The sequence below is a fragment of the Apis florea genome, unplaced genomic scaffold (assembly GCF_048593485.1).
Source record: "Apis florea isolate Af1SG1 unplaced genomic scaffold, ASM4859348v1 contig_3203_pilon, whole genome shotgun sequence".
In the NCBI taxonomy this organism is placed as follows: Eukaryota; Metazoa; Arthropoda; class Insecta; order Hymenoptera; family Apidae; genus Apis; species Apis florea.
The window spans coordinates 4,697,498-4,723,412 of NW_028256723.1; the positions used below are offsets into that span (position 1 = coordinate 4,697,498).

A 25,915-nucleotide genomic window follows, 5' to 3' on the forward strand; every position below is an offset into this window, starting at 1 on the left:
TATGCGTTTTGCTCTGTTTCGAGAGAGGTGACCTTGAGGGAATGCGGAGGATTTCGTTGACGATCATTTTTTAACTTTATTTCATCGTGATAATTTTTTATAAATGTAAATTATAATTTATTCTTCGTTGGAAGCAAGAAACATTAAGTCACGTGTTTTAGGAGATAAAGGGGAAACCCCAGTTAAATCGTATATATGATATATGGGTGGACACATTCGGTACGGTTACGGTCGAAATTCTTCCAAATTGCCTCGACACCATATCGGCCTATGCCTCTAAACGCTCGTACGCTGACGCGATCGCTTCTTACTCCAGTAGATCCATTCGATTATTGTGCCTGCTGTCACGTATGGAAATTTAGGTAGGTTGGCACGTGTTAGACATGTGCTTGCAGACACGAATCTTATAATATTGCCATCATCTTGTCGTATGCTTTTTAGTTTTATCTAAAAAAGTTGCTAGATGTTATTTCCATCTATCCTAACCTCAAAATACAATAAACTCGACGCTTACGATAATTAATATCAACGTTTATTAATTATCCAATTTAAAAAAAATAATCAAAATCATACAATTCCGTAACCTGTTCCCATCACACGTGCTTCGAAATCCACGAGTTCGTTCAAACGAAGCAAAATATCACGTTACATCACATAATATATCCACCCACTATTTCCCTTTGCCAACAATTTTCATCTTTTCCAACACCGCACACGTGTAACCAAGGAACCAAGATCGAGCCGATCTGCGTGTCAGCTCGCGTTTCACGAGCATATCCGCTCATCCGTGTCCGGATCGACGCGGGCAGCCAGAAGTCGCGCGCCCCATTCGAGGATTTATCCTCATGGCAGCGTAATCCCAGGGCCATCTCCGCTGCGCAACTGTCACCACGAATAACGCGTGTCCCTCAACGAGGTTGACACGATCAAGATCTCGCGCACGTGACGCTTCCCTTTCCCTCCCCACTCCACACCACCACCAATCTTTTTTTCTCGATCGCCCAAGGCACGTGTTCCCGTCGATGGAATATCGTTATCGGCCGATCAGACGATGGATAACACGAGTCGATATTAAACAGTATAAAGGACAGGGTGCGAAGCAATTCTACACGCCGATAACATCGATGTCGTCGAAACGTCATTACTATTTTTTTTCCTTCTTGCCTTTATATCGTACTACGTTGTGGCACGTTACGCCTGGATTCCGCGTATTTCTAGACTAGATTTGTTTCATTTTCCAATTGGATAAGTACATGTATTCAACAATGATTGAAATGATTCATAAAAGTCCTGACAATACTTGTATACAAAAAGAATATGTTGCATCATTTTATCTCGAATTAAACAGGTTAAGTCTATCTAATAAAACTAAGATTCAAGACAATTATTACCTATTCAGTACCTTACAAGAAATGTTGTTGACATGGTTGTGAAATAATTTCTGAAACTTGTTCCATTTCTAAAGAGTAATCGGAAGATGCAGGAAATGGTCGGTGCATGAAGCGAGCCGTAACGACGTAGCCGCAAGTTGTGCCGGTGAAAATGTAAACAAGACGCTGCGTGACACTGATGCGCGCGCAGCCTCGTGATGTTCAGATGTCGCTAATGACGCGATACTTTTGAACGCGAGACAGACAACCGAGATAACTATGCAAAAGCGTGTTCGACGACTATGTCGAGCGGATATGAATAAAAGCAACGCCGTTCGAGAGTATTTCGCGGATATTCGGACCGTTATCTCCCTTTATAGTGCTCGATTGCGCCATTAGACGGTTCGTCCGCTTTCAGACAGCCAACATGTGGCGAACGCTATCGTTTCTCTGTCTCTCCGTATATATGCATATATATATATACGCGCACGCAGGTGTTCGCTGTATTAGAATAGGCCTGCGTGCGTGCATACCTACACATACCTGAAATAATATTACAAACGGAGGTTATCCACCGGTCATGCTGCCAGTGGTGGCGGCGGTCGTCGCGATGGGGATGCTGGCCATGGTGGTGGTGGCGTTGATGGCGTTGCTGGCGACCTCCTGGCCGTTGCTGGTCGCGGCGTCGGCTGCGATAGTAACGCTGTCCGCCGCCCCGCGGTAATCCCCTCGCGTAATCATTCACGCGATATTCACCGTTATTGCGTCGACGGGTTTAAGTTAATATTCGATTTAACTGATTTTTTTTTTTCTCGAATCTTGTTGTTTGCTACGTATCCGATTCGTGATTTGGTGAAAATTTTCGTTTGCATTTTCGTGCCCATTTTTGTTTATATTTGTTTGTAATGTATGCTCTCTATGCATAAATAAATGAATTTATGTAATTCGAATTCGAAATCACGCGCAAATGTAGAATAACGTTTTATTTGTTCGTTTCGTTTATTTATAATTTGAAAGTTTATCGTCGCCTGTTTTTTTTTTTTTTTTTTTTTTTGATGATATTTATGGGAAAATTGCGCGCGTTATTAAACGTGAAATAATGTTTTTCTTTTGTTGTAAAATAGCGCTTAAGTGTTGCCTCGAACTATTATTAATACGTGCATTTCATATGCTTCACGTACATCTACCATACAAACACACTTTGAATTTAGATATTCAAGCTGCTGCTAGCTGGAACTGAAAGTTATACAAAAACATCGCAACAATGGATAAGTTATTAATAAAACATTTACAAGTCCACTAATACCTTACAAAAATATGTTGTGCAATAAAGTAATTGTTAATAAAGTTAACAAATTTTTATCAATATTCCGTTGTATAGCGTTGAATATACATTGTAAACTCCATTTTAACAAGCTCTTGGAATCAATATGGATCAGAACGAACAGTCATCGAGCTAATCGTTCCACATTCTGAATATTAATACGTAATAATGCTTCGCGAAAAGATACACAGAGAATTTCGATCTCGTTTCAAATATAAACAAAACCATTAAAAAAATTTTCGCGATGAAATCGAAAAATCCACTTTGCCTGTCGACTTCCTCTCATCCCCTTTTCGTTTCATCATTAGCCATGACTTTGCCGTTTCTTGTTCGATGAACGACCCCTTCTTTCACGTTTATAAGCGAGAATAAGGATCGAATTACGGTCTAAGCTGCTATAAAAATTGAAATCCCGTAGTCCATCTCTTTCCACCTCGTCACAACTGATCCTGTCACCTCGGTTATGGATACTTATCCGCAAGATGGCGCGAACAGTGGCGGGCACAAAGCATAACGCGTTCGACGTACGATACGAACACGTGTCTGGAAAATATCCAACCATTTGAATATCTCGTAAACGTATCGTAGCCTAGGATCTAAATGCAACTTGGCAATCATTGAGAACAAAGTTTATTGCGTATATGTATGAAGAATACGCGCGTGTGAGAAAAATCTTCGTTTCGCGAGTTTATTCCACCGACGGTGAAATGTCGTTGAGTGAGGTTATGTGTCGTGCGTGTCGCATCGATTATGGCCGGCCGATAGAAATTTGCCTTTCAAATTTTAGCACAGTTTTGACAACTTTTTTTTTCCAAAACATCACTCGTATCACTCGGATTTATCAGAGTTGCTTGCTGTAGATTTGAATTGCTGCGTATTCCGGCTGGATATTTCGAGGTTGGAATCATCGTCGAAAGAATATTTTAAAAGGAATTAAACTCGATTGATAGGGGATATTTCGATCCAATTTCTATTTGCCGATATATAAAGTATCCATTTCTAAAAAATATAAACTGTTCCATAAAAGTTTACTATTTCAAATTCGTGGAGAACGTGAAATGGACGAAGAATTGGTTTTATATCGTTTTCAATTTACGTTTCGCTGTTCAGTCAACTTTACTTTTATGAGATTGTTGATCAATTCCCTGTGGACAGTTATATCTCGTTACATTTTTATTATACAGTTTAACAGTAACGAATTTTTTCAAATCGTTGGTAAAAATTTCAAACAGATGAAACACAATTGTGTTTCTTCAACATTATCTTAAAAATACAGCAACAGGTTTAGAAAAATCACGTTATAAAATCTTGGCAAATCTAATTATCGTTAATCGGTGAAAGACTGTTCGCGCAGCATGGCCAACGATGGCTACGTGTCTGCGGAAGCATCGGTCGGATTTCGCGTTTTCGTCGCGTGGGGAAGTCACTCGAGGTGGGGGAACGCTCTCCACCATCCACTATTCCAAGCAACGAAGATACGAAGACACGACGAAGGTCTCACCCTTATCTTGTCCCAACTCCGGCTCCACGTTCATAAAGTCTCGAGGTTAAGCTTGAAGGGAGCTAGTTCGACCTATCCTCCCGCTCTTTCGTCAGATTCATCCTCTCTGCCCTCTCTCCCTATCTCACTCACTCTCTCTCTCTCCCTCTCGAGTCCTCTTCCGAGCTTCTACGCGTACCTAGGCTTGTACCGACTTGACCGAGAACGTATAATCCGCTGCACACACCGGCTACAACCCATTAGTTGCTCACCCCTCACCCCCAGTTGGCTGACGTCGCCGTATCCAACCCTCTAGACCAGTCCACTCCACCCTTTAGCCGGTACCCTTAATAATGCATCCGGAAGATGCTTAATCGAGTCTTGCAACTCATTTGTGATTCGGTGGATGCGCTCCCGTAACTCTTCTACCCCCTCCCTCCCCCTCCCCCTAACTCTTTCTCTCGTTCACGCTCTCCGCTTCGCTGTCTTTTCGTCTACTCTTCCATTTCTACTGTTCGTACCTGCTTACAGGTATAGTTGGCGGAAGAAGTATAACAGTATTATGATTCGTTACAATTCGAGTCTCGTTCGTTGGATTTTGGCAATTTCCATACAAGCTCTATCGAAATTCTACCGTATTTAGCCGATGAATCGAACCCATATCGTTAACCGAGGTATAAGATGGATTTTATTTACATTACATAACGATATATTGTTCCAGATAATTTTGCGGTCAATTCTACGTTAAATGCATTCCACGTATAATTCTGCTCGTAGCATTGGATCATTTGTCGACGCTTTAACTTGACCACGTAACTCTATTCATTCCACCAACTGTACACTCTTCTCAAACGGTGTATCCCCGTTTCTCGCGAACCTATCCCTTCCCACGGATCGTTGCCCCTCCCTCGACTCGCGCCATCTTTCGTCTCGTTCCCGAGCGCGGCCCACGGTCAAAGAGAAGTTTTCGCTCTCGCCAGGTTACCGCCGCATCGACGAAAGCCTTCGAGAGTCTGGGGGAAATTGAATGACCGCGACTCGCCGTGAAGTTTCGATTCGTTGATTTAATCAGCTTGCTCGGGATGCCTCGCTTTCTCTGTCTCCTATCCCCACCCTTTCCTCCTTCTTTTTTGCTTCTGACCGGCCAATTTAATTCCCGACAAGCGCAGCCAGGTGGGGATCATGTTACACGTTTTTTTGTTGCGTAAATTATCGGGTGGCACGATTGTTCGAGAGAGGATCTTCTCGAACAAGAGTTTCGTGATCATTTTTGAAGAGAAAGAAGCGATTTGAAATTGGATTATTTTCAATAAATTATTTTTCTCGAGTTTTTCTCGGGAAAATTACTTTTCAAGTAAGCACGATCTTGTATTTTCTTCCTTTCTCGTTTCCTTTCACTTTTACTTTTCCTTTCTTCCCTCCAGTTTCTTGTAATTTCTCTTTTCACTCAATTCTTTCTCTCTGTTTATTTTTCTTTCCCCTTTCTCCTCCTGTTGATTTTATTTGTTTCCCTTTCATTATCCTTTTATTTCCTTTTCCTTATTTACCCTCTCCCCCCACGACATAAACCCATAGAAACCCAATACGCCCTACTTCGAAGATTAGAATTTACTGTATGGATCGTTATACGATGAATAAACCGGTCATAAACTCCGCCAAGAACCTACAACACCGACCCTGGCTAAAACCATAAAATCCTATTCCTCTTCACCCTCCACTACCTATACTTGTCATTAGACCCCCCCCCCTTCTCTCCTCTTTATAAAATCTCTCTCTCTCTTTTTCTCTCCTTCTATCGAAGAAAAAAATGAAATGGACAAAAGAAGAGGAAGAAAAAGAGAAAAGAACAAGCATCAAGAGTTGCAACAGGGATAATTAGCACTAGTGGATCGTAGATAACGAAGTACACCGTATAAACAAAGGTAATTATACCCTCTCGTTATACGTTGTATAATAATGAGAAACGTTATTCCCCCCCCTCTCTTTCTCTCTCTCACTCATTCCAGTCCACGTTTGTTGTGTTCGTATCTATTGGAATGCAACGATGTCATCCGCGTTAATTGGAGATGCCGCGTAGGTGCATTATATCCGCGCCACGATCAACCGCGAAGCGGCGCGACGTTGCCCACCATTAATTTACAAAACGATGATTAGGGGACGGGTCGGTTGAATCAAGTGGTGTCTCGATTCGATTTATTAAAAATGAAAAGACTATTCGAAGGAAAGAAGAGCACAAAATGTGTCTCCATACATTGTCTTGGAAATCCAACCTGAAAATATTGTATCGTGGAACTTGATGAATTGTAAATGCGATGATTTCTTTTTTTAAATAAGAATGTGGGAGAAGTGACTTTTATGACTGAGTATATTACTATATTCGAAGGATTTAGTAGACGTATAAAAATCTTAAAGCCTCTTCTTTAAACTTCATGAACAGTTTAAATTCATATTAGATGAAAAGAGGACACGCACGGTCAATTGTTTATAACAAATAAACTTTAACCGGTATTTTTGTTTAATAATAACAATAAAAACATTCATCTGTTTCATCCTTTAGAATCGAATTTCTCCAAAGGGGATCCGTTACGTTAACATCCTGTCCATTTTATTTAACATCAAAACAGAATCGTGTAACAACAACCACAATATAAAACCCTAGGAAAAGATTCTTATCGACTGTATATACGTATATGTAAAAGTGGAAAAGAGGAGAGGAAGAAAGAAGGAAGGAAGGAAGTAAGGAAGGAAGGAAAGAAAATTGGCCGATGAATATGCATAAACCAAGGGCGAAGACACTTTTAACGATCGGGGCAAATTAGAATGTAGTGCCTCGTGAAAGTTACGTAATTCACCGGCCCCTTGTAATTAGTGGCTCCCGATGCGCGTAAAAGGAATCCATGTCGCGGCAGTGGTTTGCTTTCTACCGCTCTGTGTATCGTTCCAAACATTAGGGATGGAACGTGTGTTCAACGTTTACGTTAAACGCCGAATTATCCGCATTCCATGATTTTTCCCAGCCCTTTCCGGTTGGAATGCCGGTAACCATGGCCACTTGCCGCCATTGCAGATGCTAGCGCCTCGGTTTCTCATTGTCACCGCAAGCACCTAAATGGGTTCATTGTTCTTAATGATACTGGCACTTTTACAGCGGGGTAGAAGTGTAGCTGAGTAGCGTCTGACTGTACAACCACTTAGAACGATGGCCGTACTTATATCCAGACAGGTAAATTTATATACATTGGACGATTATTTATATAGCCTGATATGCATCGATAAAAGTGAGAAATAGTTAACGAACTCGAGTGGAATGGAATAATTAGAATAACACAAGCTTGCTGTTTAATCCTTTGAAAAAATATTTTTTCAATTGAAAAATTGAACATTATTCCATTTAATTATAAATTTAATGCCATTTATTGATAACAACAAGATCAAGGCGTTGAGTTAACAGTTACGCAATTGGTGGTAGTTATATAAATAGATAAAAAGGAAGAAAAAGAATTCTATCGTTTCTTTTATAATAGAATTAAATTAAGTAACCATGCATCTGAAGATTTCACGTTCGATGCATTTGGAAATAACGCGTGCCCCCTTCGTTTCCCCTCGGCCAATTTACCAAAGTAATATTTCCAGTCGAACAGGGGACCGTGTAATTTAAACGAAATCATAAAAGTGCGAATTGCTACCGGGGTAAAAAATCGCGGTACGTGCGCGATGAATGGCCCCCAGTTTTACCTTCGTTATTTTCCAACCATTTCCCTGCACCGTTGCGCTGCTGTTGCAGACGTGTTCTTTTCTACGTGCCACCGATCTTGACTTGTGATGTTTCATTAATTTCATTAGTCACTGCTTATCGATAACAACGGAACAGGCAAACGCGACCAAATTATTTCTCAGTCAAGAAATATATTTTCAAATTTACCATTTCAATTTTCTTTATACGATTTGAAATATTGACAAAGTTTTTTGCACGATCTCAATTTAATTTTTTTCTTTTCTTTTCTTTTCTTTTTTTTTTTTTTTTCCGTGTTATTTATCAAAAAGAAGAATCGTGTCGAAACTTTTCGAATTAAATTATAACCTCTTCCTCTGCTCTTTCATCGCTCGTATCTGTTATCCTCTTCTCTTCCTCTTTGTTTCTCCTATTTTTCCTTTTTTCTTTTTGTTTTGTAACGTGGAGAAACGCGGAGAATTTTTTATTGCAACTGGATAGAAATATCAGCCGGTTGAATCTGGAGCGCGTTGCGCTCAATTTTTGAAGAGTTCCATTTTCACGGTAGGCGAATGCAAACCACCGGCGGGCCTCTCCAACGATGCTTACCTCAAAGGATATTTTTTGATAGTTCCGAAATATTCAACGGAAAATAGTTCATCCGTTGCCACAGCAAGTCGGACGAGAATGGTGGCGAGTTTTCATAAAGAGGACGGTCGCAGAGTGAGGAGGGAGAGCGGGACGGAAAAGTTTGAAACGCGTGTACGATTTCTTTCGCGCGACCATAGGATCATCGACACGTGAAAAATACATCGGGTGAACCAGAAACCACTATGCCGATTTTCCTTTATTATGCCTCTTCCCCCCTTTTTCTTTTAACATATCTAATTTATTTCAGAAAAATGTTACATTGTATTATATTCTTTCTAACAAATTTTCTACTTGGCAATACTTTAATAAAAGATATTTTTACCATAATTTCATTACAATTACGAAAAAGGAGAACGATGGAAAGTCTGTAACACTTTTCCATCGTAAATTCACGATATCCAGATATTCTTCCGCCATCATCGCATAAGCAGTTTCATTTTCTTCGGTTGGGCGCAATTTCGAGCCACCCTGCGCTCCATGATGGTCCCCACGGAGCAACGTATTTTTCTGTCCTACCGTTTCCACGGATTCATTAATTGCTGACCTTGTTAGCGCGGCATTGTGAAAGCGGCGGTGGTCCCGCGACGGTGCTTGGGCCGCACCCACGGGACTCCACCCTTGGGCCGCCGAGCGGGACAAAGACGGAGGACAGAGCGCGAGAATCGCGTCGAGGGATCCGGCGAGGAGGGAGAATCTCGCTTGGTATTGTCATGCATACAGCCCTGGCACGTAATAATGCCGGCCCTTTGTCGCTTATGCGCCCCTCTTGTTTTCTGCCTCGCCCCCGTCACGATCGCTTTTGCCCCCTACACCCTCGTTGCGACCGCTTCTATAACTGGCTTCACTGGAATTTTCACTATTTCGACGCGGTGACGAATATTATACGCGATTTAAGAATTTTGGAAAAATTCCAGACCACGCGAATATTCTTGAATGTATTAGGATTTGTATTGGGATTCTTTAAATTTGAAATTTCGACACTTCGAGGATTTTATTTAGATGTTTGTTTATACTAGAAACTTCGTGATTTTCGTAAATTCAGAAATTTCGTGGCGTTAAAAAATATTCCTGAAGTCTTGATATTTTTTTGTACATTTTTATGAAACTTCGAAGCTTCGCGATTTCTTGCAAACCTAGAAATTTCGTGGTATTAAAAATTAATTTGAATATTTTCGAAGTCAGGAAATTTGAGAATTTTAGGTGTTTACGAAGGTAGAAATTTTATGTCGTTAAAAAGATGATATTTTTTTCGAATATGAATATTTGTCTATCAAGATATTTTTTTAAATTCGACACTCGAAACTTCGAAATCTAACTTAACCTGGAAATGTTTTGCCATTAAAAATTGATGTACGTGGCTCATTATAGAAACGAACGTAGTACAAGACGTGTCTCAGTTACGTCTAGTTTAGTTTGAGAACCACTGTACTCCCCAGCGAGTTGCCCTACATTCGTTCATGTAAGGAGGTTTGCAGGACCTCAGGGATATTCCCTACGAACTTTTAATTGTCGATAGCTACAGAAGAAAACTTTAAACGCAATTATTCTTGTCTCTAATTTTATTCTTTTTCTTTTTATTGTTTACCAAATTATTATGCTTGCATATGCATTTTCTCTATTTCTTTCATCGAATCCATTAGTAGAACGTATTGAAATCAATCTTTAGATTCATGTAATAAAAATATTTGAATATATATTTTTGAAGTAATATATTCCCATATCTTTATGTAAAAAAGAAATATCCATTTTTATTTGCCAAATATATACTTCGTATGATAACCAAAAGAGGTGCATGTTATTTTAGATTCATCCCTATTACTTCCATCTCAATAAGTATTCGATAAATACTTCATATACTTCATATATATATATATTCATATATATGCTCAACCATGAATTCGTGAAGAGTCCGCGCATTTACGAAAGGCAAGCCAATGCTTGGAAACGTTTGGCCAAATTGTAGAAGAGTGTTTTATCGGCGATAAAGACGAAGAAGTGTCGTATTCCCGGCAACTTCGGCTTTCAGAGGCTGCGTATCGGCGTGAATGTTCCAAGTAGCTTCTTCGAGTAGGATGCAATATCTCCCGGTGGATTGCCGGCCATGATCGAAAGTTCTTGCAGCATTTCGAACTGTGTAACAACCGTCTACAGTCGGAATCCTATAGTTCAGTAATTGTCCTTCCGTGAACAACTTGTTTGAGATATCCTCAAGTGAGGATCACAGCCTGAAGAGGATGCAGATCGTGCAATTGATCCATCCGTCTTCACCGATTTCACGTCGATACCTTTTTAACAAAAGCTAGTTTATGTCACGTGACAAATTGATCGTTCGTTAGTTGTAAATTCGAGTTCAAAAAAAAAAAAAAGGTATTCGTTTATTTTGTCTCTCGTAATTGTAATAAATTGTGTAAATTATAATAAAAAACGCTAAATAAAATAAAACATTTTTTAGAATTAATTTCTCTTCAGAAATGTATGTGTTTAGTTTTTCTCCGATTAAAATTATTTCAAGTAAAAAAAAAAAAAAAAAATTAAAAAAACAGTTTGACAATCACTGCTTTGAAAGTATCCCCTTATAATAGTATTCCTTAAACAGGTTAGTTTGTGTGAAAAATACAAATAACCTTCCTTTCTAAATAAAACTCTCTTCTTCGAGCTCAAGGATTTTCACATTACAGAAAAATGATTAATTAATTGCCATACGAGAAAAATCTTATTATCTTATCGAATATAACCTAAAAACTAATCTTATCCCTGCATAAAAATCATTGAAATCAAGCTACGACGTAAAAAGAGAAACAAACGAAAATAAGAAAACGAAGGTACGAAGAAAGCGCGACGGTACGGATGTCGGAGTGTGAGTGGCGCGTTCTGACGAGGGACAACTGGGCCAATCGATACCGCAGCGACCGATGGCGGGTCGGGGGCGGATGGCAGAAGCAACGACGGGAACGGCGGCGGCGGCGACGGTTGTAGGCCGATGAACGTTTGCAACGCGTACGATGGAGGCCAGGGGGATTTTGGGGGGTTGTAGGTGGCAGTAGGCAGCGGGAGAAATGTCGCGGGGATAGCGGCCGTGCTGCGTGTCGAATGGTATCAAGGACCACCGTGGTGGCACCACCGTCGAAGCGTGGCCGCCGCTCAGTGGACGCAGTGCGCATGCGCGCGCAACGAACCACCAGCATTTTCCACCACAATGTTGTTGGACCTGTCGTTTTGGCCCGTATTTCGATTGTTGTTGATCGAGTCGTGTCGCCGGGAAAATTTCCATCGTACCGATCGATTTCCCGGTTCACGTCCCACGGTGAACTTCCTTTCCTCGCCCCTCTCTGTCCCTCTCTCGTTCACACGTCCCGCCGGCTCAGCCACGCGAGCGATCGCCACCTGGTCGAGTGTTACGTGCGTGTACAGCATCCCAAGCCTTCCCTCATAACCTTAAAGTTCGAAACGCGAACGACCGTTCGTGTGCGACTCGAGAGTGTGTTTGGCGATTCGCAACGAACGAATGATACACTGCTTCTGTTATGTTGTGTGTGCTTGTGTCGGATCTCGTGTAACCGTAAACAGTGCCGTCGGTAAAGTGGCCGCCTCTTCGATAGATCTGTCAGTTTGACAGCTACGTCGAAAATTATTAAGCGCGCCGTACGGGGGACAAGGCGTGCCTTGGCGGGATCGTGACGATTTATCGTCGAGGAAGTATCGAGGATTATATTATGCTTGTTCTCGATTTGCCTGTGTGAGCTATGGGACGAAAGGTGAAAGGTAAACGACCGTCGTTTCGTTCGACGATGGTCGTGTGACTTGTTTACGCGTTTTTGTTCTCTACGGGTGTATAGTGGATTTATATTTCGAATTTGTTCGTGAGAGATGTATGGTTTTTGAGGAGGATAAAGTGTTCGGTTTATTAGAATTCGGATAAAGAGCTTATATCGTTTAGAAACGGACTATACACTGTGCAGGAAGTGGCGAATAGGCGATCTCGCGACTGTTTGAGATGGAAGTGAGTAATAGCAGAGTAAAGTGACCGCTGTATTGGTCGTGATGATCATCGTACGGCCATAAACTGTCGCCTGAGTGATTCAATTGCTACCGCAAGCCGACCCAGCAGCAACGATGCATCACTATTATACGCAAGAAGACATAGATCGTGTTGGTAAGCGAGGGGTTTGGATTTGGTTAATGTTCACTCGTTTGTCCTCTAAGTCATGCTTTAAATTTAACAATTTAATTTAATAAAAGGGGAAAAAATAACTGCGTAATATCATTTTATTTAGATAGAAATTTTATTGCTGAAATTAATAATAATATTTCCAAATTTCATTTTGTTTTTTTTTTTTTTTTTTTATTGTTTTTACTAATATAATATTTCAAAATTAACTTTAACTTATTCCTCAAAAATAAGGAGAACAAATAAGATAATTGCCATCCATCATTTACATTTAATATAAAATAAAAATCAAATCTTTGTAAATTGAACAACTTCAAAAACTATTCAACATCAACAAGTTCGCAATTATCAGATGATCGGTGTTCTCTGATCGATGAAACGAGGTCAGGTCAACAGGTCCACTTTTAACTTTGACCTTAAAACTTCACCTGTTAAAGGTGATACGGGGAAGCAACAGACACGCCACCGAAACACCAGCGCGGAGATAGGCGGTGTCGCTAATTATTCGGCGAAAAAAAGGCGCCGCCTGGAGGATTGTATATGATTACAAAGTTTGTCGACCAACTCCTTAAGCGATCCACGTCGGCGACATCGATGATTTACAATGCAAATGTCGGGTGGCGCGTAACTTGGTAGAATTATCGGTCAAATCGCAAATTTCATCGCCTGGTTCCAGCTGTAAATTGTTCGTTCGCGTATTTACACGGAATTAAAGCTGCTCCTTTGAGACTGCTCAAATTACCTTATGACGTCATCTAATTTGCCGAGTTACGCCACACCAGATGTATCGCGGTAAATGCGATTGCCGTAGTTTTAGCTGCTTGCGATTATGAACTCGGAATATATAATAGACGTTGCTGTAGTTGTTGATGATAGTAAGTAATATATATAGGAAGATTATGAATTAACCTGATGAATTCGAAAATATTAGAAAACATGCACTTTTAATATCTCTATAAATTTTTACGTAAAGAAATTATTTTTGAATTTTAACGATAAAAATTTATAATCGTTTTGTAGTAGCTCTAATCTAATCTTTTCATGTTTTTGTTGCCGATGATTGGTCGAAAGTCACGTGACCAAACATGGCAACTGTTGTCGACGAACTTTAAAGTTTTTGATCAAGAAAACATATTCTAGTCGTAGAAAAATTATTCTTCGATGTCTTTTATTCGTTGAATGATCGTATATTCTGAATTATCATCGAGCATACATTTCCAAATATGAAAAGAGTCATTGGATGATACGCGTCCAGATTTCGAAGCGACGAATTCCTCCGACATTTTCGTCACGGTTCTTCCTCTTCTTTTTTTTTTTTTTTTTTCCGGCGTGAAAACACGCGTGCGGTATTCTTAACATTAACGCGCCTATTTGGGAAATGTATGCAGGTTAGATCCCAGGCGTACCGGCTACCCCTTGTACCCGGGATTATATTAGGTCCTTCAGGCTTTCCGCGCGAGTCTCCAGCGGAATATAAATTGGCTTGGATACGATAGCGGCGAAATGAAGGAATGGAATAAAATTTGCAACATCTTTCCGCGACGAGCGCATCGATTTCGATGGAAAAATATCGGCCAAACGAATCTTTTCGAAAAATTTTAGAAAATCTAACAGATACCGCTCCGCATTTTGTTCCAATTTCTCAAACGATTCTCAACTCCCCTCTCATCCACTCCTAACCTAACTCTACATCTCTCTTACCTTATCAACCACCACTCCAAATCCTACGTTACCCCACTGATCCCCCAGTGTCACCCAGGAACGAACTTCGCCCGAAATCCCACCCATTACAAACAATCCACCGATTGTGGCCGTGTACAATCCGTGGTCACGTGGGACGCCACTTGACTCCTTTATTCGATCCGTGTAAAAAGAAATGTCGGGTTGGACGGGTCGCGTCCAGGTTAGGACAATAAGAAATGGAGAAGCGGGCGGAGGACACGCCATCTCATTGTTCGTGGCACGGTGGTGGTCGTCGCACGTACGCGTTCCCCGTAACGCATTCTGCTTTAAGGCCACCCTGCTCGTAAGCAAATTAGAATGGCGCACGTGGCTCGCATAAGTCGGCTTCGTGTCTGCCGTGCTCCGTCGTGTGGGGCCTCTGGGCGTCGAGCTGGATTTGTAAGGCCACCTTCTCCCTCCCACCAACCGGGCTTTTCTGCCCGTGTTCTTCTCTCGTCCAAAGGGCACGAACGCATCGGCAATTACGCCACTTTATTGCTAGGGTTACGCGTCGTGAGCGGAATTAATGCAATCCTTGGTGGGGTGGCGCTCGCCACCGTTTTTCCCCTTCTCCTTTTCTTTTTTTCCTTTCTTCATAGCCGTTTTCCCGCCCACCTTTTCTCCGCGGCCGTTCGCGTGTTTTGTTCGAAGATTCTTCGTGCACGCCAGCTAATTGAATTCGAGGGTATTAATCGCGCGCCATCTAGGTAACATTTAACGCCACGAAAGACACATTTTCTTTCTTGAAACGTATTTATTCATTTTTTTTTTTTTTTTTAATGGAATTCTTTATTATCGAGCGAGTTTAAAGCACTAATCTCCGCGAGTATTTTCACGAATTCCTCGAACGAGAGGAAGGAAAAAATTGACGCTTGAATTTTGGATGGATGCGACGGGGCTGCATCGTTGGGAGCGACGAGGCGAGTAAACAAAAATATCAGCACGCGAATAAAAATGTAAATATCGGCGTGGAGAAGGGTTAAGGGTCGCGGGATTTTTATCTGGAATGAAATTACGGGAGAGGAGGCGGTGGTGGTGGCTGCGTAAATACATTGTAGACGCGGCATAGCGGCGCACCCTCGCTCAATTTGACTTTTATTTATATCCCCGTGGGGATAAAATGGGCATTGCTATCGCCGCGGCCGTCAATTGTGCCCTGTCATCCCCCGTTTCGGCTTTGGCCCGCGCGCACCCGCCGCGCGGAAACGCGCAAACAAGTGTCTCCATAAGTGATCATCGCCCCCTTTAAATTGCGACCATCTCGTTCGTTCGCGTTTAATCGACGAGCACGGAGAATTGAGGCGGCTGGCGTGTCGCTGGTGTCGTTCTTGCTCTTCGTGTGGGAATCGGGTGAGTTGTGCGCGAGTCAGCCTCGTAATGGGCCGCGTTTATCTCTGCGTGCCCTGAACGATACTGATAATAATAGATTTAATCTTTTTCACTCGATATTCTTCCACTTGTTAAAAATTTTATGCCTCGAAAAAGGAAACTATTCGATATATGTATATCATGAAACAGCTTTAAAACAGAATTTACCTCTTTAGTGTGCTTTACCTAAAAGAGAATATTTATCAGATGAAATATACGCAATGAATAAAGAATTGGAAAATGATATAAAATCCTAATATTCAATTAACTAACATTTATAAAGGTAGTTGCATTCATGCAATATTAATATTAAATAAACGTATTAGGATTAAGGATTATTTTTTCTTTCTGTGAACGTGAAATTTTTCGAGAATCTAAAAGATATATTTGTTCCTACGGTTTTCCTTGTTTTCTTTGGTTTGTATTTGGACGTTTTTTTTTTTTATGAGCGTGTTATAAATAAATCATTGAAAGAGTATTCGAGGAAATTATTATTAAAAAATTATTAATTTTTGGCATTGTTGTTGGGAGCAATATGTTTATAAATTTTGTATTTTGAATAACATATCGGTACATAATGTCTTGGCGAAATATTAAGATAAGATAAGTAAGAACAATTTGTGAGATAATTATTCAAATTGGGATAGAAAAAATATCGAAGAAACGAATTTTCATCCGTTCAATCTGATTGAATTGGGATGAATTTGAATAAAAAGAAATCGGAACACAAGGGAGCGTTTTCCAATTTAAAAAGATAGATATCAAAATACGTTTCAAATAGATAAATATTTATACGTGCTTTTTTTTCTCTCCCCTCCCCTCGTTCGATGTAAAAATTTGCATGATGCAAACTGTGCGTGTATAGTACAATAGCAAATAGAAACAAGAAGAGAGATAAAAACAGAAGATACCTTCTCAATTTCTCGATTATATTTGAGGAACGAAATCAACGTTAAAAAATAAGATATCGATATAATCGTTATATAAAGTTGAGTGTTAAATTACACGAGATAATTATCTTGAAAACTCTTGAAAACGATACGTCTGAAACAGGCACGAGAGTGAATAAATTTCTCAGAAAGAAATACTCCACCCAATTAACGTTCTCCAAAAGAAATCCCACCGTCCGTATAGGTTAGGTTCGAGCGACGACGGCGACAATCGAGAATCCTTCACCCATAGAACAAAGTGATAAGTATAATAGAAACTCGTGCGGCAAACTCTTTCTCCGTCTAACCTACAATTCACTATCGAGATCGCGCGACACCAGCCAGAAAGCGTGGAAAACGCGAGAAAAATATCGAAGCCCTGATCTCTAAAGCGCTTCTCTATTTTGTTTTTTCTCTTTCTCTCTCTCCCCACCTCGTTTCAACGCACTGTTTCAAACGGTGGAATATCTTCGCTGATGGAATTCGCGCTGATGAATGAAAATTGTTCGTTCCGGTCGTATTGAATTACCTGCCGTGGCTAGAGATCGATCTACGAGATTAACAGTTCGGATTAAAACAACAAACTACGTCGAACGAGAGAAGGAGAGAGAGAGAGAGAAAAATAATAATGAATAAATAAATAAAAATAAAAATAAAAATAATGGGAGGAAAAAGGAAAAAGCGGCAAAAAAAAAAGAGAAAAGAAAAAAAAAATAACGCTTTGACGGATACGATTTATACAGCGGCGAAACGAAATATTTAACGATTATATCGCTCGGGACCGAAGCGTATTGTTCGCGCGTCGATTGCGCTCCGCTTCGAACGAACTCGATAGGCGGCTATATTATGCGCTTGATGGGATTTCGCTTCTCCTATAAAAGTCATCTTCCCTCGAGGGTAAATATAAACCACTTTCCCCGTAGAAACAATGCCGCGGGGCAGAGAAAAAAAAAGAACACCGTATATTTTTACCCGTCACATCGTCCCGTCTTCGTTCCCCTCCCCTCCCCTCCCCTCCCCCCACGCTCGATTCGCGACACTGATTCATTTAAAAACGTGTTAATGTCGTTTGCTTCCACGAAATTTCAGCGACAATTGCGGGTAGTAGAATGTAATTTCATTCTCGTCGAGGAGAAAGTTAGGTTAGATTCGAATCGAGCTTATGAATTTATATCCTATTCGTAATTCTATTTATAACATGTATATATGTGAAACATTGTACAATCATTCTGTAATTATGATATCCTTGATTATCGGAATGACGATCAGAATTTCAATAGAAATACTTACGATTGCGAATTAACATTCTTCATAACCTTCATAATCGAACGAATCATTCGCTTCTTCCACAATTCTTAAAATTCTTCGAATCGTTGAACGCACCAATGAACACTAATTTCGGATTTTCTTCATCGTGGAAAATGCAACATTGACACCAAAACACGCAAGAAAACACAAGTCGATCAAATGACAGGTAATTATAAATCGATCGTTTTCGAGACTGATCAACAACCGGTGTGGCGAAAGTAACGAACTTCCCTCCCCCTCCGATTTGGGAGGAATGACGAGCAAGCAGCAGGAACGGTTTAATGTGTAAAACTGCATTTAACTCGATTCCCGACAAAATGGGTTGGCGCTAATAAGATTCATGCAGAACAAAAGCGGCCATGTAAAACAAGTTACGTGACGTAAATGCGCGATTCGCCGGCAGCTGGCGCGACGAGAGGGCGCTTATTGCAATTTATCCGCGGCCATACGCGGAATTTGCTCGCATATGTAATGCGTACATGGTTCAACCATGGAATACAATGGTATCGGTTCTTTTGCTTACTACAATAGTAATTCTAAAATCGATATCGTTTCAACATTTGTTTCTATTCTATCCTTTCGCAAACGTTCTATTTTACACTATTTTATATATTGCAATCCTTTTGTAATGTAATATATTTTTTTAATAAAACGTGATTAAGAGATTAGAGCGATTGCGAAATTGTTTTCATAAATTTTATATAATAAATTCATTTTATGAAAAATGAATTTTAAGAAATATCAACAATATTTGTTTAATTAATAATTGGAGTAAAAGTCTTAACTTAAAAGTAAGTTAAATAAGATAAAACTAGTTTTTAAATAATTAATATAAATCGATATAAGTTATTATTTTTTAAATAATAAAAAGAAAAATTTTATAATTAAAAAAGAACCATTTAATCATTACTTAAATCACAATTTAAAATCCACTTTCTATCTTTCTCTCAAAAAAGTTTCTTTCCTCTTGTAATCAGATTGATTTCAAAACAGATGATTTCTTACAAACAAAAATGTATCTTAACGCTCGATTTTATCCCATCTTCCTTCATATACAACAAACTTTTCGGAAATTTTAATCAATAATATCCAAAAAAAAAAAAAAAGATCAACCAATATACAATTTCTATAAAATTATAATTTTTCGTCATAAATTTTAACGCCTTGAAAGAGATACGTCTCTTTATCGTTGTTATATCGATCGAAATTATTCCTAGGACGATATTAAAACGATATTGACGCGTTAACCGGTCCGTTAAATCGTATAATCGTTTGTCTCCAACGCTAATTCACCGGTTGCTCGCGACTGCATTAACGAATCGGATCATTTGCAGAGCCGTTGTTTAAGCGACTCCTCGTTCGACTCGTTACGTTAATGATATTTTATTCCGGTCCCAATTCTGAAACAACTCGTGCTTTATATTCCCTTCAGCCTCCAGCTGGAATTTTTGGGAAACGTGGGAACTTTCGTCTGCGCGTTACTTTCGAGAAAACATTGTATCAGATTTTATCGTTAATTTTACGCCCTGGAGAGTTGATTAACTTAATTATATAATTGAAAAACGGCGATTCGTAATTGTAATGAGCCATTACACGGATGTTGGTAATTTTAACAGATGATAAATATTACGGTGGTGGCGATTAAAATACAAACGTATCGTGTAGTTGATGCAGGTGTCGAGAAACCTGTACAAAATGTTCGAAATCAATTTTTCGTTCGAGGTTATCAAGACACAGATTGATAAAAATTATTACCATAATTTTTTACATCGTCTATTTATGATTTTTGTTGTTTATCTATATATAATATTTCCAACTTAAAAAAAAAAAAAAAAGAAGAGAAAAATCATCTCGTTTAAATGTTCAATCAAGCAGCATGTTCCAAAAGACAAGAACATAGTCGCGCCTCTAGCGGCAGTTAATCCTAACTAAACGACGCTCGCTTCCTCGACTCGTTCTGGCACGATAACGGGCGAATTGGTACCGTGTTAAGGAGGCAAAGGGTTCGAAATAACCGTGGCTGATTATCATTCGCTTATCGTTTTCATAATTAACATATTAGAGAAGAAGTTCCGTGGGAGAAGGGAGCGGGAGGAAAGGAATGAGATAAATGAGAACGAGGGGGAAAAGAGCGTGTAGAAGTAATCTGGACGGGGGCCAGAAGCTAATTTCCACAGTTTGAGTTGATGAAGAGAACGAGACCGTTCCACCGTGAAGCTGGTTAAAGTTCAGCCGCCTCTATTTCCGGTTTCACTTCTAATAGCGGACTCCTACGCACGTAACGCGTGTGCAAATGTAACGCGTATCTTACGATTTAGTTAGTTATAGATATTTCTACCAAATTGAATCATGATGTTCGTACGATGGGATAAATCTGACGATGGGACGATAATTAGATTTTATACTTGGGGAAGGAGGTTTGGTTCGTGAACGATTGATGGAATGAACGTGTGAATAATTCAAGGAAATTTCTAGAATGTATATTAAAATTAGTAACTGATAAAAGCTCGTGCAATTTCTACCACCAAATGTTGGAAAAATTGATGGAAACATTGTTAGATATTTCATTTTGATGAAGGATCGACGAGGTTGGAGATGAATTATTAGCAATTCGAGGATAAACGAGAAAGAAGGAATTGTTCCCTCCTTTTAGAATCGTCCAAAAATATCCTAATGGTTACGGATCGTCTCTCACCCTTTGACTGATGGATCTCGTATCAGATTAGAATCGATTATTTCGGGACACAAACGTCTAGACCTGTATCGATCTGTCTCGCACGATACACACCTAGGCAGATTCTAATACTAATAAACATTCATTAGTCGCCGAATCGATGGGAACCTGAAGATATTGGCAACGTGTACAGGATAGAGGGGCGCAAAACCGTTTGTTGACAGACAGAAGGGAAAATTCGCTGTATCCATTCGATCCTACAAACTCGAATTATTCACGTGAAATTTCTTCAATTCAATTCGACGGATCAAGACCACGCTTTTTAGGATCCCCATTTTCCGTTGGATCAGAAACAATAATAACAGAACAATCAGCGTAAACCAACATCGATGTCTCGTCACGATACGTTAACGACGATATCAAAATTTTAATCCCTTCTTTGATTAATTTCGTGTCAAAGTTATATTTCAAACATCCTCGCAAACACGACTTGAACCCCTTTTCCCAATTCTCCCTCGAACACATATACAAACTTATATACAGAAATCAGGAACACCGGCAACTCCTTCAACAACCCTTCCCAGTAAACCAATGCAACAACAACTTCCGCAGCAGGAAACGCTGCTAATAGCCCGCGAAGCGCGAGAAACGTAGTCCCAAACGGCATTTACGCTTGCCGCTAATTGTACCGCAGCTCGCCAGTCCGCGGCTTCAGGCGACCCGTTCCCCAATTCTATATTAATCCATCCACGCTATCCGCCCAAGAGAGATGGAGCGAAAATGGATGGGAGGGGGGGAGGATGGAACAAGAAGCTTCGAATGGAAGCAGCAACGATCGTCGATTAACCACAGGCGGCAGCGGTCGTCAGACAATATCCGCGGCTCTTCACCAAGTACTCTCTGTTAACGATCATAACGCATCATGCAAACCTATAAGGGTTAAAGCGGCGATCAGGATGCCCGGGCACGCATCCCCATGGATTACCTTCACCTCCCCCCTCCCCCCCGGCCTCGTTGTTTCCATTGGCCGGCCAACGATTTTCGTTGCACAATGCACCACACGACGATGGTTTACCCTTCGTCGTCGCCGCCATAACTGCCCCTTTTCTCCCCCTTCCACTCCCCCCCCTCCCGCACTTCCCTTAAAATCCTGCGATCGAGTGGCAGACTATCGAGAATCAGCCTGGGATCGCCATTATCGTTAATCAACCCGGTGTTTACGGAGTCTTAAGCGACACTCTGTTTGCTCCGCGAACGCAACCAGTCGGACACGCACACCAGCGCCACGCGTTTCACCAACGGGCTGGATGGAATGAAGAAAAACGATGTGGGGATACGCGGCGAAAGGTGGCATTTTGCGCGGCATAATTGAGCTGTTACGGATCGGATTGGAGAAATCTTTTCATTGTTAAATTGTTCGTGAATCTTTAGAAAAAAATTTTTTTGATGATTAATTTAACTCCGTTTATTAATTCTCGTTTTAAAGTGTCGCAAATAAATAAAGGACAATGTTGGAACGTTGCATCTTTTCGATTAATCAGAGTGTTACGAGATTGTTTCAAATAATGAAGTTATGAAGCAAAATCGAAGCGTCGAATTATCGATGTTTCAGAACGAGTTTCAGAATCCCCTGAGAAAGAATATTTTTTTACTACGGGTATTTAAATAATACTACATTTTGTAATTAGTAAGAACACAAGTTAGTTAAACGGAATATTAACATGCAAATTCTTTCATTATATACCAATTCAAATTCCTTCGTTGTTCATTCGTCCAAACTACAGCCATATATATATATATATATATATATATTGAAACATCCTGTATCTCTACGCGAGAAGATCTCCCCGAGGAGAAAAAGGTAACCGTCGCGCTCCAGAGATTCCCTGGCGGACAGCCAAACATCCACCAACCAAGAAACCCTCAGACTCAACTGTATCCACTCCATCCATGGACCTAGCCCATCCACCATCCTCTCCTCTTTTTCCCCCCTCCTTTCCTTGTCTAGCGTCTCCCTTTCTTTCTCTCTAGCCGCTCTCCTCCCCCCGCCCCACCAGCTCTTTGCTCGCATCTCCCGCCACCGAAATTCCATTTTCTAACCTGCAACGCCGCCTCTCCCTCCCCCACACCAAAGCTTCTTGCACGTCCTTTCGACTGTCACTCCAACTGCTCGCTATCGCCCCGGTTATCACTCTCGTATCCACCGCTTCTATCTGCCCTACGCTTTTCACTCTCTGCTCACTCTCGTTTCCTTCGCTCTCTTCCGTTCCGTTCTCTTCGCGTGGCAGACTGGCGCTTAGAGTTTTCCTCGGTGGTGGGGAGGCAGAACTCGATCGTTCTCGTTAAGATGGCGCGTGGGTTCGATCACGCGAGCTTGACAGAGGTCGTTGCGCACAATGGAATGGAGAGCGGATAGAGAGGTTCGATAAATATCGATCGAACGTTTTTTCGAGGAGGATTTTCGCTGAAAAACAGTTTAAGAAGATTATTATCCAAACGCACCACGAGTATCCAAGCGATCAGCGCAATAAGATAATTGGTCGTACGGTCGTTGGAACGAAGCAGCTCGTGTCATTAACCGTAGTGGTGCATCGACCCAGTTGTTGCCGCGCCATTAACGGGTAATGACACTTTTTCAAGCGGAACTCGACCGAACTGGATCGGCGTCGATCGTTCCACCCGTTTGGCTACGAATACCTTCGAAGTTTGAACGTTGTTGCGATTCGAGAAGTGCTTGAGTTGAGATTTTTAGACCGAAACAGTATTATTTATATTGTATTTTACGGATACAAAAATAGAATGAAATTTAATAGATTGGTTATTCGATAGAAATTCATCAATGAATCGAAATTGATTAGAAGGACTTAATTATATGGGTGAATCTTGAATTTCGAAAGAACAAAATTGTTAGAGAAATTAATAATCGAATATTTGTTGTCACTTTCGATCATAGGTTACACGACACTATAGAAGGTTAGATATAGTGACACGCGCTCTCTGCCGGCCGATTTTCGGAAGTGAGGCGAATTATCGACCGCGAGAGAGTGTTAAGATGACGAGAGGCAACGATCGTAACAACGGATGTCGCGATTTTTCACAGTGAAAATCGGTCGAAACACGAAACCACCGACGGAACCGGCAATTTCATCGAGCGAGCTTAAACAGTCACGCGAGATGATTGATCTTCCCTCTCGCTCGATACATTCGTTTTTTGCGAGAGAGAAAAAGAAAGAAAGAAAGGAAGGGAAAAGGGGGAGGGGGGAAAAAATAGTGTCAATCGCTCGCGATGTTCTGCATCCAACGGCGGACAGTTTGATCGATTCGAGGAGCGTGCTGAAACGGAGTGCGGTGAATTTCGACGTTTCGAGCATGCATTCGTGGTGTGATATTGGACGAAAACTCTCGTTCAGAGCTCATTCATATAATTTTTTTCGTGAATTTAGAATGGAGCGAGGAATGGTTATTATGCATGATGAAAGATGAAAGAAATTTTTTTAATGTGTTCTGGAATAATTAAAAATCGTAATGTTATATCTCGAAGGATATTCATGTTATTATAATTCTTTTAAAAAATATTCGAAGCGTGTTCAGAAACAAACAATGTTATGTATAAAGATATGATGTGGGTAGAGACATAAATATCGTAAACATCGTTTCGCATTAAAATTTATACGCACGCGTACGATAAAAATTTCTTTTATCGTAGATTCGAAGGCGTAGCAAAAACTAAATAAACCATCCAAAATATAAATATATACGTGATATATCATATTCGAGAATGCTTGAAGTACATCTTCCATCCCTTTTAGAATCGTTTTTCATTTGGCTAATATTTTACGAAAAACACAAATGCAAAACATCCCTCTCGTGCATACGAATACTTTCGAACTATCAGTGACGATGAAAATGGCAGTGATCAGAGAGAAATGTGAAATATTAAAGCATTTTTTGATTGGTTCTATCGCTATGAAACTTGCTCGTTTTTAAATGGAATAAATAGAAAATAAATTATATTTCTGGAAACAGAACTTGAGGAGATAAAAATAAATTATAAAAATTCTATTATTTATGAAAAAAAGCTATGGAAATTTAATTTTTAATCTCGTATATATATATGTAAAAAAGAAACACATAATGAAACAAATTGTTAAGTTGAATAAAGTTAGAAGATGCATCACTGATAAACTAATAAAAATTTCTATAATAAATAATTTAGAAATTATTTTTCAATAATAATAACCAGTTAAAATTATTGAACTCGATTGCAATAAAATACCAATTATTTATTTACCAATTAAAGTTTGTCACGTTGAGTTTTCATAACTAAAGGCTTATTCGTTGACCAGTTTCACTGCAAAGTTCCCTCCTACAGAAAGAACTTCCTATTGAAAAAAATTAAGATTGAAAATCAATTAATCATAAAAGTATTCACATATCAAATGCCTAACAAACGAATGTTAAGACACATAAAGTTTGAAAGCCTTAACTTTTTTTCTCCATTGAAATCCTGTAAAATGTTGCACACAATTCTATCACTACATGATAAAAACTTTGCTTTATGATCGCATTGTATTTCTATCCGTCCATCCAATGAATGGCCCCACGAGAAAAATGTCTGGATTGTAGATCATAATACCATTGAATCTTATTATGGAGCAGAGCATGCATAGAACATAGCACAAACCAAAACTCTATAACGACTACTAGATGTCGCTAGTAACGCTTGTACGTTCATTCGTCTAGGTATTCGTTTCCACCGATTTTCACGCGTGGCGGCGTGACGACTGTTTACGCGTGGAATGGCCGCTGACCGCGTGTCTGACGCGCAACAATTTATGTTCGATGATACAAAGGGTGAGTTGTGCGCGCGCGCGTGCGCGTCTGTCACAGTGTCTCTCGAACGCAACGATCAAAGGCTTTGATCTCGACCCTCCGGCTGCAAATGACGCCGTAATTTCAATCATAACTACGAAGGATTGTAAGATTCGGATTATGCGTCCTTTAGATCGGTCGGTATAACAGTTCTATGATTTCGACAATTGACTCTTCACAGCGCCACATCTTTGCACGCCTTACACGTGATCTCGAAGGATGAGATGTGTTTCAACGAACTGTTTGTTCCGTTGCCAGTTATTATCATGAAACGAATTATTACCGTGGTACAGATTATCTAAATTGAAAATGGAATTGAGAATATTATTAGAATCAA

At 40.2% G+C, this 25,915-nt stretch overlaps 1 protein-coding gene and 1 long non-coding RNA gene across 9 annotated transcripts in view; one reads left to right on the forward strand and one right to left on the reverse strand.

Moving 5' to 3' along the window:
- LOC100871615 (uncharacterized) overlaps nt 1-25,915 on the forward strand; it is a 503,962-nt gene that overhangs the window by 412,022 nt on the left and 66,025 nt on the right. The gene's annotated exons all lie outside the window — the stretch shown is intronic.
- On the reverse strand, nt 52-887 carry LOC147657156 (uncharacterized). The gene is made up of 2 exons (XR_015292715.1): nt 574-887; nt 52-447 (listed from the first exon to the last, which is right to left on the reverse strand). It is a non-coding gene; the product is annotated as an uncharacterized LOC147657156 (long non-coding RNA).